The following is a 13,427-nucleotide window of genomic DNA, read 5'->3' as shown; positions in this document are numbered from 1 at the left end:
AATAATTTTAATCTTTTTTATCCGAAGGACATCAAAGATGATATTTTTCTTGCATTTCAACGAATTATTCAAGAGGCAACTTCCTAACAGGCTTTTGCATAAAGAATTTGGATTATCCAAAATTATCTTCAACCTCTAGAATGTGGCTAGATTCTCCCTTTTCTTCTGAGGTAGTAAAAGCAGTAGTTTGGAGTCGTGTTGGCTCAAAAGTGCCAAGACCCGAACGGTTTCAATATTAATTTTTTCAAGAAGCTTTGGAATGTGCTGGGCAATGATGTGATTAGTTGTGTGTTGGCTTTTTCTAAATTCGACCCTATTCCTTCAGAAATCTTCTACTCTTTCATTGTCCTAATTCCTAAGATCTCTAATTATGGATTTCAGGCCTATCTCCTTAACAAACTATATTTACAAGATCATCTCTAAGCTCCTTTCCATAAGGCTCAAAAGGGTGTTAGGTGAGTTCATTGGGGAAACTCAAAGTGCTTTCATTCAAGGCAAGCAAATCATGAATGGAGCTCTCATTGCAATTGAAATCATTCATTGTTGGGAAAAAGAAAGAAAAAAGGGTCTACTCAAACTTGATTTTTAAAAGGCTTTTGATTTCGTTGATTGGAGCTACTTATCTGACATTCTAGATCTTATGAACTTTGGGGATAATTGGAAGAGGTGGATTCTAAGATGTGTAAGTTCATAGAGGATCTCAATTTTAGTTAATGGCTTACCCATTTCTGGGTTCCAGACTTCTCGTGGTCTGAAACAAGGTTGTCCCCTTTCCACTATGCTCTTTATAATTTTTATAGAAGGTTTGATTTCTATGCTTAAAAAGGCAACATCTCTTAAATACGTTTTTAGGTTTCTCTTTAGGCAATAGTAATATTCGACTCTCATACCTACAGTTTGTATATGATACTTTACTTTTCTGCAATGACTCTCTTGATAGTCTGCTCAATGTTAAAAGACTAGTCCATATTTTTGAAATGACCTCAGGACTAAAAATCAATTTCCACAAGAGTAATTTATTGGGAGTTAACTTAGACTTCTCTATTTTAGTTTGATGAGCCAATGTTATTAATTGCACCCCTGGGAATTGGCCAATACACTACTTGGGATTACCTCTTGGTGCTAATCCTAGGGAAAAAAAAGACTTGGGAGCTTGTTATCAATAAAATTAAATCCAAGCTTTCAGCCTCGAAAGGGAAGCTTTTATCAAAGGCAGGCTGATTGGTTCTCATCAAATCAGTTCTAAATAGCCTTCCCATCTATTTTATGTCCTTATTTCGTATGCCAATAGAGGTTGCAAAAGAAATTGAAAAAGCTTAAAAACATTTCTTTTGAAATGGTGATCAGAGAGTAAAAGGTTCTTTGCTACTATTCTTTGGGATATAATCAGATTGAATAAACGTTCTGGTGGTCTCCGACTTAGGTCTTTACTTGAAAGGAATTTAGCACTTCTCTTTAAATGGTTCTGGAGTCTAAATGATGGGAGCAATGCTTTGTGGAAATCCTTTGTCAGAAATAAGTATCACTTATCTTTTAATCATTTATTTTTCTTTTTCTCTTCTTAAAGGATTATCGCGTCCTCAACGTGGTCTTCATTTCTAATATCTTCAATAACCAAGTATTCTTCAGCTGGATTTCTACTAACTTAAAAATTTTTTTCTCAGTAATGGGAAGAGGCTCCAATTCTGGGATGATAAATGGGTTGGTGACTTTATTTTAAAAAATAAATTCCCAAGACTGTTTAGACTTTCCAGCCTCAAGGAAGGATTTATTTCCGATTTCGGCTTTTGGGAAAATTATATCTGGTTATGGAATTTGGTATGTTCTAGATTCTCTTTGGGATAGTGAATATGCTCTTGCTAATGAATTAATGGCGCTCATCAATGCCTTCAAGCCAAAGAAAAAAGCCATGGATAAAGCAATTTGGTCTCCTCACCCTAAAGGCATCTTTGATGTTAAATTATGTAAATGGGGGCTATCAGGTACTGCACATTCTGTTGTGGTGGTGCCCACTCAAGTGGGACCCACACAGTTTGAAAAGAAAAAAAAAAAAAAAGGGAAAAAACGTATTATTTAAAAATGTTGGCAGAAGGTTGGCAACCAACCTAAATGAAGGGCTCTCACATCTCCTCTCTTATAAATAGGAGAGGATTTTCCTCAGTTGAGACACACACACAGCAGAGAAAATGTAGAGCGAGCGAGTTATCTAGGTTTAGGATGGGTTTACTAAATTTAGGGGAGAGAAAAATAGTGAGAAAATTATTATAGGGTGTTTTTGGGAAACACATTGTGTGCCACTATTTTTATATTACTCTCTTTGTGTACCTACTATTTTTAATAGTAGAAAAATAATTCGGAGTTTGTCCCGTGGACGTAACCCTAAACAGTTGAGGGTGAACCACGTAATTTCTGTGTGTCCCATTTCTATTTTTCTCCTGCATTAATTTTCTCTTAATTGATTGAAAGGGTCCAACGAGTGGTATCAGAGCTGATGCCCAACAACTGGTATCAGAGCTGATGCCTATCACATTCCCCTTTACCTCTTGCTCCTAACATTTGCTTGGATATGCACTTACCTAAAGAGGAGCTTTTATTCTTGTTCTTATTAAAAGGGGGCACCCCTACAAAGGATTTACTTCTATTTAGAGGTATCATTTCGAGGGACCAAGAGTTATGTGTTTTCTGCAAAATCAAGATGGAAACTAATTTGCATCTGTTTCTTTTCTATTCAATCACTTGGAATCTTTGAAACAAATGTCTTCGATGGTGGGGTTTTTCATTTTGCTTTACCAACAACCTTCGAGATCTTTTTTCTCAATGGTCTGCTCTTGCAAAAGGAAAATTTCAATTGAGATTCTGGTCTTCATTATTCTACTCCATCACATGGACTCTTTGGAATGAGGGCAATAAACTTATCTTCAATAATAATTCTTTAAGAAATGATAAAACATTTGATATTGCTCTTTATAGAGCCTATGTATCGACTAAATCATCAAATCCTAGCTTCCCTTACTCTTTAAATCAAATGATTGCGTCAAGAGATAGTATTGTTCATTGGGATAGAGTCGTTCCAACCAAACCAATAGTTGCTTGGTACCCTCTTGATATTGGTTCTTTGAAATTGGAGCTTCAAATGGTAAACCTAGGGAGGCGGTTATTGGTTGGGTTCTTAGAGACAATAATGGAGTGGTTTTGTTTCTGTTCTCCTACTCCATTGGTATTCATGATTCCAACATTGCTGAGTTTCGAGCTATTCTAAAGGCTTTGCAATTTTATTTAAGCTTGGATATAGTATGTAAAAAGATTACCATTGAGTCAAACTCTTCTAATGCCATCTCCTGCATCATTGGTAGTTCATCCCCTCCATGGCATTTGCGGGATGAATTCTAACTCAATCACTTATCAAGAAGTTTATGCAGATATCTTTCAATCGGATCCCGAAAAGTGCAAACTCCTTCGTAGATTTGTTGGTTAAATAAGGAGTGTCCAGAAATTCTGATTTTGCAACAAGAGTTTCTTAACAGAATTTCACAGCTTTTCTGTTTTCTTGAAGCTTTTAATATCTTTTTTTCAATCTTATTTAACCATTCAGATTAATTTGGTCATACAGTAGCTGTAATTTTGGTTTTATCTTTATGCCATTACTGTCAAATGTAATCCTACACTTTAAATGGTCTTTTGCAATCTCTATTTTTAGGATGGAATTTTCGGCTAAACGAGTTGGCTTGGCAGTAGTATTTAGGGGTTATAGAATTCCCTAAAAATCTCTTCTTATTTCTATTTAATAAAAGTTGTTAATTTTGCCTATCAAAATAAAAATAAAAATAAAAAGAAAAAGAAAAAAGGTAAGGGATACATTAAAGGGCACATTGTTGCGATGTAAGTGTTTACATTGAAATAGGAGGATCACTTTTGCTTGTAACGTCGAGTCTAAAATAAAAAAATTACATAATATAATAAGAAAAAAAATCATATCTAAACATAATAAGATATTTATTCAATCAACAAATATCTAACATTATACATTAACAAAAAAAAAAAAAAAAAGAAATTTAAATCTTACCAAATGCCACAAATCTTCACACGTGTTGAACAATATAAACTAATTTAGAATGTTAACTATAAATATATATAGTTATAGTTTACTGATGATAGTTAAAAATATAAAGGAAGAAGGAGAAATAAAGGAAAAGCTAAGACTGGAATGTAAGTAGGAGAAACAAAGACTGTAATGCGAGTAGAAAATATATACAACTTCAAACATTCACGGATATGTATAGTAAATATTCTCCCACAATCACATCAAATTACTTTCTTCCTTTTAATAATACCTCTTACACAACAGTATTTTTCTTCCTAATAATAATACATCTGTTACATAACATCAAACCATTCACATGCATAGCTTAAATTGTGTAAATAAAACATATTGTTACGATAATAACGACGCAGTATGTGTTTTATCTTTATAGATTGTTTTCTTATAGTGTAACAATATCGATAGTTTATAGGTTGTTATATTGTAGGACATATGAATTTGAGTGAGCGTTTCAGCAGTGGCGTGGAAATCTCAACTATAGATTGTAAGTGTAACAAATGCACCTAGCACATATAAATTTGAGCGTGGGAATCCCATTCTTTGCGTGGAAATCTCGACAAAGGAGGGAATATATTCTAACATTGTTACACTTTTAATATAACATTTAACAAGGAGAGAAGGAGAGAGAATATTTGTCTAATAAAATTACTAGACGACAAAAAAAAAAAATTTATTGCAGTTGCTACAGTCATAGTTTAACAATGCACTTGTTACACTATGATTGAAATGCCAACAAAAGACTATTTTTATAAATACTTTTAAAGAACATCATTTCCATAAATACTTTTTTCTAAATGCCATTTTTATAAAAAGCTAGTAAAATACCAACTTTATGATGAATAAGAGAGATAAAAAAGGGGAACCAATTCCATCTCCTATAGAAGCAGATGATGTGAAACACTAAGAAGAAACCATGTCTTCCTCACTAACAGAAAATATCTAAAACAGAAAATGGAAAAATTTGGAATTCTTCTTATTGATCATCTGTTTTGTGTTATATACAAGTATATTGAGCTTGATGAAGCTCGTTATCCATAACTGATATTAATAGCTAGATGCCAACTAGGATCAATCTTAACTAACTCATCTAACTGACTTCCTTCAAGAATAAATATCACAAAGCGCACCGTTTCATTTATTTGAGCCTTTGCTTACTGTACTTGTGTCTTTGTGTGCCCAAAACTCTTCATTTCATTAATTAGAGTGTTGGCTAGGCATGGCCACCGGTTCGGTTCTAACCGAAATCAAACCGGAATCAAATCGTACTGTAGACGAATCGAAACTGGACCGAAACTGGCGGTTCATAATTTTGAATCGGAACCCGCGGTTCAAGGGCCGGTTAAGATTCATGTGAATGTTAAAGTATGAACCGGTACCGGTGGTTCCGGTCCGGTTCGAACCGGATGCACAAAAAAATTGTAGCTTAAATTTTTTATAAAAAAATTTATATCACTTGATTTAATTGTGGTTGATTTGATTTATGGTAAGGAGAAGTACAATGGTACATAAGTTATAAAAAGTGATAAAAAAAATACACATTTTTTTACTTAATTTATACAAAAAATGGTACATGAATAGTTGATTTATATATATAAAAAATACTTTCAAGTGTATAAAAAAAAGAGTGTAATGGATAGTTTTTGATATAATAGGTGTTATTTATTTATTTTTTGGTAAATAAATTTTATTCATTTTTTAATCATTTATTTATTTATTTACTGTAATTTACTAAATTATCCAAAAATATAATTGTTATTTTTCTGTTATAAGGGATAATTTGAAAAACTAATAAATAAGAAACATATAAATATGATGAGTTGGTAATTTTTTATTTCACAACCAATTATATCATAACTCTTCTCTTATTCTTAATTAAAATTCTCTCAAATTTCCATAGTTCATTATTTTTTCTATTGCTTTATTTTCCTTAATATTGGAATTATCTATTGTTTATTTTTTTATTTTCTTACATCCAATTCCAAATTCTTTCTCTAATCTCAATTTTTTCCATTCATAAATTTACTTCATTTGATTTTTTAAATAATTTTCTTAGTATTTGAAAATAATAATTTCCAACTCATTTCATTAATTTTATATTCCATTTAAAGTTTTCTATATTAGTGAATTAGCAAAATTTGTAAATTTAATGTAATAATAGTTCTAAGTTAGTTAATAGAAGTTTTTCTTTTAAAAATTTATAATATTTTATTTAGTTAATAAAATTTTAAAATTATTATTTATTTATGAATTCGGAATCAAAATTTTATTATTTTTTTAAAAATTTGCATAATGCCGGCACCGTAATTTGAACTGTCGAATCGCCGGAACCGTGCCGAACCATGCCGAAATCGGAACCGGACCAGAACCGAAGGTTCAAGGGTTGGTTCCGGTTCAAAATTTTAAACATCTCAAACCGGTGGTTCACTAAACCGGCCATGCCTAGTGTTGGCTACTAATCCCCTACACTCCCACCCCCACCCCCCTCTCATCCACACAAGGTGAAGAATGAAGGTTTAACATTCCTAGCTTGAGTTTGAAGGATTGAAAAGAAGAAATGGAGAGTGGTTTCGTGTAGATGTCTACTAGCTGAGCATAAGATGATATAGGGAGGAGATGAATGAGTCCAAGTTGAGTTTCTTCATGACAATGTGGTAGTCTAACTCAATGTGTTTGGTACATTCATGGAAGTGACAATGATTTTCGCAAGTGTACAAAATCGTTATAAGTAATATATGATGAGTAGAGTATCGCTCTCACGAGAATTGTATACCAAGTACCAAAATTATGTTAACCTATTATTATTTAAACGATAATGAGGAGATTGTTTCAAGAATTTAAATTCAACAAGTAAAAATAAGAAGAGGTCAAGCAAACAATTATTCATTAAAGAAAACAAGGATTAAAAACTACTAGGGATTTTGATTTCACTTAATTCTATCAAATTTATTTTATTAGTTCATTAATCAATTTTAATTGTTCAAGTAGGTGAAACAACTCTAAAATCACTAACAAGCTCTCCAGATGTATTGTTAGCTATTTTAATTCCGTTTAACTACCTATCTCCAATAGCATAATCAAACATGAATTAAATCATTAAGTTTTGTAGTTTATTTATGAATTCATAAATTAAAGTTGTTAATTCATGAAAACCCCCATGAGTCAAACCATATAGCGTCCGCATCAAGTTATTATTCTCATGTGATTCATTAACTTTTTCATATCAAAAATCATTCTTTCAATAGTGATTAATGAAATAAATCAATCCAGGGGATAAACTCTGCCTGGAAGCATTAATTTTATCAATAAATCATAACTTGAACAAGGAAAAATTAATCTAATATTATAAATTGGAAAAGAAGTTAAGCTATATGAAATCCTTAGTATAAGAATTTAGTTAGACATAGTACTTAAATAAAACTCAATAATACTTGATAGATATTTCATAATCAATAAGAATAATGAAAGAAATAAACCAGATTAAGAATTTAGAAATAAGAACTAGTTAACAATTGGCTTTGGATGGCTTCCTTGAACCTTTGCACAACTCTTGAATACTTGAACTCTTGAAGTAATAAAACTATATACAAGACTGAGAGAATGAGATGAGATAGATGGGGATAGAATGGTATGATATGAGATATGAGATATGCTCCCTGGGATGGTTTCTTCTCCTCTTTATGTAGACTTCTTGGGAGAGACATCCACATGGTTTCATGAACAAAGTCTAACTTTGTTAAGTGATAAAGCTCTCAATCAAGCCTTAATTTTCTCTCAATCATGACTTTCCATATGCATAAATTAAAGCTTGATTTACATGAGAAGAAAGCATCCAAGGTGAACTTATAAAAATGGTGGGAATTGGTTGGCAATTTTGACTCAAATCCGCTTTTGGCCTTTTAGCACGGGTGTGCTACAAAGCACGGTCTGGGCGTGTTAGGTTCTGGGTTTGTGGAGGACTTAGCACGGCCCCTGCTATCTAGCACGATTGAACAAAGTCTTGTGGCACGAGCGTGCGTCATAGCATGGTTTGGGCGTGCTAGGCTCTGGAAGTCCAGTGCATGTGCAGCACGAGCGTGCTTCAGCGGGCACGCCCTTGGGTTGATGTCTCCATTGTAGCACGGGCGTGCTCTATAGCACGGTCTGGGCGTGCTAGGCTCTGGAAGTCCAGTGCATTTTTGGCATGGGCGTGCTATCTAACACGGTTTGGGGCGTGCTAGAGTCTGACTCTTTGCTTTATTTTTCTTGGCTCCTAGCATGGGCGTGCTGATTGGCACGGGCAGGGCGTGCTAAAATACTTTGCTTCATTTTATCCTTTTTTGTGCCAAATTCCTACAAATTTTCTTAAGATCAAGTGAGTTGTGCTTCAAGGAAGCTTTTGAATGAAAACATAATAAAATTAAGACAAAAACTAAATAAAGTAATTAAAAATACTAAAAACTCCTAATAAAACTATATTGAAAACACTATAAAAATAACACTATCAAAATTCCCTAAACTTAAACCATTGCTTATCTTCAAGCAACAAAACAAAAAACTAACAAAGCTAGCTTAATATAGTAGGGAATAATTATTCACAATTTCAATAAGTATCAAGAGTCATCAACATGAGAATAAATCATGTGTTTCCTATGCTAATTATATTCTAGCAAAAAAAATTAATTTTCAATAAAACACATTCCTTAATTTAAACATAAGTTAACAAGAATTTTAACACCAACAATTATTCAACTTATGATAGGTAGAGTATGAATTTTCACAAAAATCATTTAACCTTTAAATAAGAGGTTTAAATATAAGTTCAACATTCCCATAGGCAAAATTAGTCATCCCTTCTCCATAATTGAAATGCATACAATTTAAAAGATCAAAAGGTCTTTATTTAAGTTGTAATGGGGTTTTAAGGATATAATTTTAGCTAAACAAAGAAAAGGACAACACAGTAGACAAAAGTACAAAGAATGCTTAATATCAGGATTTTCATTTATATTAAAAATGAATTTTTTATTTGTAAAGGGAGACTAACTTTGAAGTCCCTTACTAGCTTGAAATTAGAGATATTTTTTGGCAAGGTCTCTTCATAGCATTTTTGATAATTTCTTCATTACTAAAGTTCCCCAAACTTGAATTTTTGATTGATTGCTTCTTTTATGGGGTGTTTCTTTTTTCTTTTTTTTTTTTTTTTTTGAGTTTTTTTTCTCTGCTTTCTTCATTTGCTAATATTAATGAAATTTTCTCCTTTTGTTACTATGTTTTAATAAAAATCAAATCTTTCAATTACACATTATTGCACTTAGGGTGGGAAATTAATTTGGTTTAATGGCTAGGGTTAAATATGGGTGAACAATAAATTTTTGATATAGGCTTCAAATTGGTTGTAAGGGTACTTTAACTTAAGTGGTCTAGGTTAAATATGAAGTTTTAACAAAGAATGCCTAAATCATCTCTTTATAAATGTAAGCATTTAAAATTTTTGTCTTGAAGAGAATTTTAATTTGTTCTAGGAATGCCAAGGTTAAATAAATTTTGATTAAAATACATCTATATATCATAGAGTTCACAAAATTAGTATTTATAATCTTAGAAAAAAATAGTTAAATCAAAGAATCATGTTAAGTCAAAAATTAAAATTTAAGCTGAAAAATAATTAACTTCAAAGAACAACTAAATTCATTGTAAGTTAATGATAATTTTTAAAACTTGCTCACAATTATTCCAACCATATTAAACTAATGAAATAAACAAATAAAATAATAAAAAAATTAAAATTTTAACTAAAATTTTCCTTTCCCCAACTTAATCTAGCACATTGTCCCCAATGTATGCAAAAATAAGACCAATTCCACAAACTTATCATAAATCATCAATGCAAGGTAAGAAAACAAAAATAAAGTAGAAAACACCTTACCACCATTGTATTGACAAATACAATAAAAGACAAGGAAACAAAGGGCATGATTCTAATGGCTAAATTTTGAAAATGGGAAAGAACAACATAACACAATAATAATAATAATAATAATAATAATAATAATAATATAGACCTAATTGTTAAGGAAAGAAATAAAAAAAATTGAAATAAAAAAATAAAAAATGGAAAAAAATTCTTATAAAAATAATTAAAAGCAAATAAAAAAAAAAGTGAACGCAAGTCAAAAAGAAAGAATGAAAAAGTAGGTAGAGTAAAAAAATAATAATAATAATTAAAAGCAAAGTAAGGAGGTACGCCTGACCGTGCTCCCTGGGAGTGCTAGGTAGCACAGGAGTGCTAGGTAGCACGGGGGTGCTGAGGAGCACGTCCTGACCGTGCTAGAGTCTGATTATGGACGTATTTTTCTCTAAAAACAGCACGGGGGTGCTAGGCAGCATGCCCTACTCGTGCTAAAGAATAACTCTGGCACTTCCAATCAATTTTCAAGTCTTTTTAATCCTTCTTTGACCTGCAATATGAGTACAAAACACCAAAATAAAAGAAAATAATGGTTTAAAGATGGGAGAACAAAATGAAAAATACAAGTAATAATAAAATAAAATAAAATTGCAAAGGAAGAGAAAGAAAATGATGGGTTGCCTCCTATTAGAGTTTCATTTAAAGTCTTTAAACTCGACTTTTGAGAAATTTATCAAATAACGGCATTCGCCCATAGTATGTATCATGTAGTATCACACATGAGTCTTAGTTGAAAATGCCCTCAAGATTGGCTAGTTTGAGAAAATTTATGTTCGTCATATCAACAACATCTCGCTTTGAATGATGAACTTAGGGAAAAACCTGTATTAGATCATGGAGAACACAATTTATTAAATGTGGTATTATTGGAAAGAAAGGATCTTCTGGTGGTGTATATATAAAGACCATTGATGAGCTCAAATCAATAGTCTCAATTATTTCTTCATCCACCAATATTGCTTTTTGCTTGTTTTCATTTAGACTCTCACCCAAGGTCCCTTCCAACTGTACCTCATTTTTTTTATGGTCATTAATAATCATGTCTGGAAACAAGAAATTGAGATTTAATCCGTCTTCAAAGGAATAACATTTTTCACATGTAGGCTTTACTTCTTCTAAATATGCAATTTCCCATGAAGTTTACTCAAAATTCACCTTGCACTCATCATCTTGATATCTATTAATTGCCATGGTTATCAATTTATTTGCTTGTACCTCCAAATTCTTTATTGCTGCTTGTTGGATCTTAAAACTCTCACAAGTTTCATTCATAAATTCAATGTGAGATTTAGTAAGGGCAGCAATCAAATCCTCTAAATTCTTTTGTTTTTCTTCTTCATACTCAAAATTTTGAGGATATTGGTGATTCCAACCCTGCAGTGAATGATCCCAATGCCAACGGTAGTCAAAATCTGCCATATCATTTAACATGTAAAGTACATCTTCATAGCTGCTTTCCAGAAGGTGAATACCGGTTGCAGAAAATCCATTATCTATCCAACTTCTAGTTTCTTCATCTAATCCACAATAGAATATGTAAGTGAGATATTTATTTGTAAAATTATGACAAGGAAATGTCTCCAACAATTCATTAAATCTTGACCAAGCTGCATAAAATAGCTCTGAATGTTGTTGAATAAAACTTGCGACTACTTGTTGATGAAACATTTCAAAATACTTCGCAAGAAAAATAAAAAAATTATAAAATCAAGAAAAACTATAAATATTATAAATAGATATTTCAATTAACAAACAAAAAAATAATGTCTAAATTAATAATAGGTTAATTAATATTGATATTGGTAACGCCAATCCCCAGCAACGGCGCCAAAAACTTGACAGTGATTTTCGCAAGTGTACGAAATAGCTACAAGTAATATATGATGAGTAGAGTATCGTTCCCATTAGGATTGTATACCAAGTACCAAAATTATATTAAGCTATTATTATTTAAATGATAAATGAGGAAATTGTTTCAAGAATTTAAATTCAACAAGTAAAAATAAGAAGAGGTCAAGCAAACAATTATTCATTAAAGAAAACAAGGATTAAAAACTACTAGGGATTTTGATTTCACTTAATTCTATCCAATTTATTTTATGAGTTCATTAATCAATTTTAATTGTTCAAGTAGGGGAAACAACTCTAAAATCACTAACAAGTTCTCCCGATGTATTGTTAGCTATTTTAATTCCGTTAACTACCTATCTTCCAATAGCATAATCAAACATGAATTAAATCATTAAGTTTTGTAGTTTATTTATGAATTCATAAATTAAAGTTGTTAATTCATAAAAACCCCTCATGAGTCAAACCATATAGCGTCCGCATCAAGTTATTATTCTCATGTGATTCATTAACTTTTTCATATCAAAAATCCTTCTTCCGATAGTGATTAATGAAATAAATCAATCCAGGGGAGGAACTCTGCCTGGAAGCATTAAGTTTATCAATAAATCATAACTTGAACAAGGAAAAATAAATCTAATATTATAAATTGGAAAAGAAGTTAAGCTACATCAAATCCCTAGTGTAAGAATTTCGTAAGACATAGTACCTAAATAAAACTCAATAATACTTGATAGATATTCCATAATCAATAAGAATAATGAAAGAAATAAACAAGATTAAGAGTTTAGAAATAAGAACTAGTTAACAATTAGCTTTGGATGGCTTCCTTGAACCTTTGCACAACTCTTGAATACTTGAACTCTTGAAGTAATAAAACTATATACAAGACTGAGAGAATGAGATGAGATAGATGGGGATAGAATGGTATGATATGGGATATGAGATATGCTCCCTGGGATGGTTTCTTCGCCTCTTTATATAGACTTCTTGGGAGAGACACCCACATGGTTTCATGAACAAAGTCTAACTTTGTTAGGTGATAAAGCTCTCAATCAAGCCTTAATTTTCTCTCAATCATGACTTTCCATGTGCATAAATTAAAGCTTGATTTACATGAGAAGAAAGCATCCAAGGTGAACTTATGAAAATGGTGGGAATTGGTTGGCAATTTTGACTCAAATCCGCTTTTGGCCTTTCAACACGGGCGTGCTACAAAGCATGGTCTGGGCATGCTAGGTTCTGGCTTTGTGGAGGACTTAGCACGGCCCGTGCTATCTAGCATGCTTGAACAAAGTCTTGTGGCACGGGCGTGCGTCATAGCACGGTCTGGGCGTGCTAGGCTCTGGAAGTCGAGCGCATGTGTAGCACGAGCGTGCTTCAGTGGGCACGCCCTTGGGTTGATGTGTCCATTGTAGCACGGGCGTGCTCTATAGCACGGTCTGGACGTGCTAGACTCTAGAAGTCCATTACATTTGTGGTACGGGCGTGCTATCTAGCACGGTTTGGGGCGTGCTAGAGTCTGACTCTTTG

Source organism: Jatropha curcas, chromosome 1, assembly GCF_041381405.1.
Source record: "Jatropha curcas cultivar XTBG-Jc1 chromosome 1, XTBG_Jcur_1.0, whole genome shotgun sequence".
Lineage (NCBI taxonomy): Eukaryota > Viridiplantae > Streptophyta > Magnoliopsida > Malpighiales > Euphorbiaceae > Jatropha > Jatropha curcas.
This window is presented reverse-complemented; position numbering follows the sequence as displayed.